The sequence below is a fragment of the Lygodium microphyllum genome, chromosome 3 (assembly GCF_053477565.2).
Source record: "Lygodium microphyllum isolate KBCC chromosome 3, Lygodium_microphyllum_v1.1.10, whole genome shotgun sequence".
NCBI lineage: Eukaryota > Viridiplantae > Streptophyta > Polypodiopsida > Schizaeales > Lygodiaceae > Lygodium > Lygodium microphyllum.
The window spans coordinates 71768397-71773472 of NC_141137.1; the positions used below are offsets into that span (position 1 = coordinate 71768397).

The following is a 5076-nucleotide window of genomic DNA, read 5'->3' on the forward strand; positions in this document are numbered from 1 at the left end:
AAAGCAAAAATAAGAGCATTGATTGAATGTAGAGGCTTGAAGAAGGAACCAAGTTGGAGTCACATTGAGCTCCAGGGTCAACTATTCACATTTTTGGTGGATGATCATTCCCATCCAAGGGGACAAGGAAATCCGTAAAGGAGATTCAAAGGCTTTTGGTGTTGATGAAGGATGCTGGTTATACTGTAGACATTTGATGTGTCCTGCTTGGCATTCTAGATTGGAGAAGAATCACATGCTTTAGAAAAGAAAAACTAAAATTAGCTATCTCACATAGAATTAAAAGCTACGTGCTTTCGGGGCTCAACTCGGAAAATGAAAGGCGCATCATGTGAAAAATATACTATCAACCTCCTTCTTCACGAGTTCTTCTAGGGGCTAACATGACCGTTAACACAAGTTGCAATCATCACTATTATCCTTGAACAAGAAGCTATACAAACACATGCAGATGGCCTGAGATGGAGAGTATTTGGTGGGGCCTATTTGGACTGCAATCTTCCAACTCATCTTAGCTTCTATTTCTCTGGCTTAGACTTCTTTTCTGCCTTGTTGTGCTTCTTTGCATACCTATGGTTGCGGAGAAACTTAGGATCCATTCCCTTCCTCGACGTGTACTTGTGCTTCTTCGGCTTCTTGATACCATTTTTATACACCTTGTAAGATTGATTGTGTGTGGTGTGATTCTTCAACTTGGCCATAGTTGTTTAATTGGCAAGCCTTGGCGATAGGACCGCTTTGGTGCTAAGAAAAGCATGCGTGTGAGAGTAGATGGAGTGGAGATTGTGATCTTCGAGTGGGGGCCGAGGGGGGGGGGGGATGGAACGGCGCCATCAAAAGAGGCTCAGACTACAAGCCAGGGAGAAGCTTCACTAATCAAAGAGTATTCATCATGCTGCTGACGGTGGCCATATCATCAAAGGTCGCAGACTATTGGATTATTGTCAATTGTGACAGTTCGTTTGCTTTGAGCTATACTGGTTTTGAGTGCCTATTATGTGTTGATTCATTGCTTTAAGTTGGAGCACTATAAGCGCACGACTGCACTAGGCTACTAAAACACTGAAGTCAAAGAGTTGGAGCAAGCATCATGGAGTACAAGCACAGCTCTGAAATGTGTTAAGAATTTATTCCAAGCATTGAGTAGCCAGTTGAATTTGAGTTTGGGTAAACAAATTTTTGTGAATCAATAAATCATATCATTTTGAGTTCTTTGAGTATTTGCTTTCTTTTGTACTTGCGATCTCGAGTAAACAGAGGCCGGTGCCTTCTAGCAATTGAACCGTGAGACAAGAATTCTAGATCTGTCTCACAATTGGGCATAGAGATTTTCCACTAGATGGATGACGGAGTATATGTGTGCATACATGTCGCATAGACAATCTGATGCACGCAAGAAGGCAATCAAGAGTAGCACCTTAAAGCTCGAGTGGCTAGATACAAAGGATTGGCGAAGACTCAGGGAGGAGGCCACAAATTCTCTAGGATGATGGCAACAGTAGCAGGAGGCAACAAGGGCACGATTGGAGGTAAGGGTCGTGCATCATTTGGAGAGTAGCAACCATAGGACTTATTTGGAGGACTTTGTAAGTTTTCTTTTGGTTCTTCTCGCTTTCTTATTTGGAATATCACTTGTACTAATAATCGTGTTTCTAACAATGCTATTCTATTTTCTTTTCAGTACTCCATCACAAACCACGATCCCACATGTTTGCAGACTCGATATGCAAAGAGACACAATCTCGCTGTACTTATTGATAGATTGTATGCATGCAGTAGCCCAATTAGTCAATCCTCTTTTTTGTCGGTAGTCACTAGTTTTTTTAATGATATATTATGTATAGTGAACTAATGTCTAGTTGTTCATTTTGCAGAGTTCGTTCAACGCTTTTTTGCATCAGGATGAGCTTTCAAAAGGTGAGGATCTATAGCACGTGCTTGGATTCGTGGAGTACACATCATCTTCTTTTTTGGTCACATGATCTATGTAGGCCTCTCCCATATAGCATTCCTTTGATGTACTTATCATCCTTTGTATAAAATATTGCACTTTGCGAGATTTACATATAGATTTTCATATTTGTTTTGGTTCTCCTCTCCATGGTTCCATGTAATTTCACGAGTTGTCGTCACTAGTCTTGTACTCATTTTATGGGTTATTAGTCTTGTGGTTTTAAGTAGTTTTTGTGCCCCTCTTGTGACGACAATTGCATATCCAGATGCCTTGTCACAATTATTTTTCCTCTGTAATCGTTGCTATTTATGTCGCTAATTTACTGCGCACATAGCTATTAGCTTTGCTATCGGTGTTGCTATTAGTGTAATTAATTGCAGTACTAATTGCAACGCTAATTGCGACCCTAATAGCAATGCTCTCTGCGATGATGAATTTGTAGAGATGCTTATACCGACGCTTTTAGCAACAGCGGGGATAATTTTTTTAATGAATAATTGTGCCGCTTTCAATATCGCTATGAGACGTGTATCTTTTAGTGTTGGGTGCAGCAAAAATAGAGACACAGACAATCTGTAAGCTTTAGTTGAGCTATAAGCTTAAGTGAATGTGTAAGCTTTATTAATATAAAGTTTAAGTTATACACTTTATTAGTATAAACCTGCCTTCCCATGGTAAACGATAAGGGGTGTAAGTTTCCAATAGACTTATTATATAAGATTTTAGAGATGGGATTCGATGTGTTATCATGGTTAAGCAAGAAAGAGCATGAGAAAGAGGACAATAGAACACACACGTGGTTGAGAGAGGAAGATCTTCAAACACCCATTCCTCTTTGGACCCAGCAATGCGGGTAGCGAAAGTCTAGTTGCTTCATCATGTGTGAATGGAATCCTTGACCTTGAGTGTAATAGAGTATCGCACTGCCACTTGAGCTAGTGAGTCTTGGCAAATACCTCTTCTTTCTTAATATACATTCCAGCTTCAAAATACGAAGATATTGCGAAGCTCTATTGGAGGATCTGATGATACTGCGGCGGTTCGAGAGGCGAGGAATGTAAAGAGAGAGAGACAGTCAGTGAGCAAGTGAGCGAGTGAGTGAGTGAGAGAGTGTGTGTGTTTTCGGGGCCACGTTCAAGGAATCGGGCAGCCACGTCCGTCATGGAGCAACACACGTGTCAAGGCCAGACCGTGAGATGATTGCGCCACGTGGCACCCTCGGCGGTTCGTGGGTCGGTTGCAGCAATGATTCTGCACTCTAGTTAGTGCTCTCTCTCTCTCTCTCTCCCTCTCTTTCGTAGATCTGTAGCTTAGTACATTTTACGTGGGTTTGTTTGTCCGTTGGTTGGTTTGTTGTTTGGTTCACCTAAAAGATAACCCAGTTAATCACCCAACTTACCACCCTTCAACCTACTAATTAATGCCAGGATATTCAACTCCCAGCTGATTCTTCGACGTAGTCGCTTTACACGATAATCTGATTGATTTCCCTTGGCTAATCATCGAACTTTTTGTTGCTGTGTTAGACTCTTCATTGCAGCTTCTTATCTTGGTTACAGGATCAAGCTGGTGCATCTTGAGGAGGGATTAGGCCTCTGATTACCGTCATAATCCGAGAAGAAGTACAGTCTAGTTGACTCCATTACCAGCTGCCGCGTTCGCAGCAGATATATCCTTAAGGTGGCCATGGCGCCTCCCCCGTCCTCTAATTCCACACTGTTGAACACTATTATATCCTTCCAATCATTCTCCGGCAGCCTGCCATCCTTGGCTCCATATTCCGACTGTGAGCTTGATGTAATCATGGACGATGAAGCCAGCTCTTTTGATGAGCTGGTCACTGATCAACGAAGCGTTAATGCACCTGCCGATCATGCGCACTGCTGCAGAATCAGGCCGGGACACAATGGCAGTGCAAAATCTGTCTCTTCTTGTTCTTCTTCTTCCACCGCTTCCAATCACCAGCTCCTGCTTGCCGGTCAGTCACTCCTCATGAGCAAGCTCGATGCTGCTGATAACCATCTCAGAGATGATCAGGTCTGTGCAGGAGCTCATTCTTCTCGAAAGAGAAGCCACAGAAGAGCCCTGAGTACTACTGACATCTCTCAATCGTGCTTTAATGCACCACTTCAACATACTTGTATTGGGAATAATATTGCAGCTGGCAGCTTCAAGCATGTCCATAAGCCTGGTAGTCCTAAACCTGACCAAAGCCTCTTTTCTTCACTGTATGCTGAGCTTGAGAGGATTGACCAGACATTTGGCAGCAGCTGCAGTAGTACTCATCGGAGGAGCAAGCGAGAGATTACTCCTGCAGATGATTACAATTCTTCAAGTGTTGTTCAAGACAGAGCTGATTCTGGCCGGCAGATTATTGATGCTCACCTTGAGCATCGTAATGGTTCTGTCAGCACGGCAGGCTTAGCGTCCAATGGTCAGATTATTACATTTGAAGATGAAGAATCAGCTCATATTACAATAGAGGACTCGCATGAGTTTATCAAAACCAGGCGTGGTGGATCCTCGCGAGGAATCCTCGGGTTGGAGAGGAATAATCGCAGCAATAATGCTCAGAGTGCAATGAATCCTATGCAAAAGCGAAGATCAGCTGAAGGGTCAGGGGACGAATATGTCATTGGCACCATTAATCCAACATCAAAGAAGTGCAATTATTCTAATCATGTAAGAAACGTTTCAATGGATCGAGGCATTCTCGAGTCCTCTTTGGATCACACTGATGGTGATGATACTGACAGAAAGCTTGGTATCAAGAAAAGAACTGAGGAATGTCTGAGAATCAGTCGTTCCATAGATGGAACACTGAATTGCCTGCACAACACTACTAGCTTATCAGAGGATCAAATACAAGACAGGAACGCTGGTAATCGGCAGCTGGACAACACTACTAGCTTATCAGAGGATCAAATACAAGATAGGAACGCTGGTAATCGGCAGCTGGAATTGGGTGACAAATTCGATGATGCGGACATGAAGAAAATACACGCCAATGAGAAGCTCATGGAGATTGCGTTGGTGGATCCAAAGCGTGTGAAAAGGTACCCTACTTTTTTTGTTTACCTTGATCAAATCTGAGTGTTCATGGGAAAATGATAAATAAGTGA

General features: G+C 42.7%; 1 pseudogene; it reads right to left on the reverse strand.

Annotated features, from left to right (window-relative positions):
• Nucleotides 1-518: 518 nt before the first annotated feature.
• Nucleotides 519-701, reverse strand: LOC148038492 (large ribosomal subunit protein eL29z pseudogene; annotated as a pseudogene).
• Between the last annotated feature and the right edge of the window lie 4375 nt (nt 702-5076).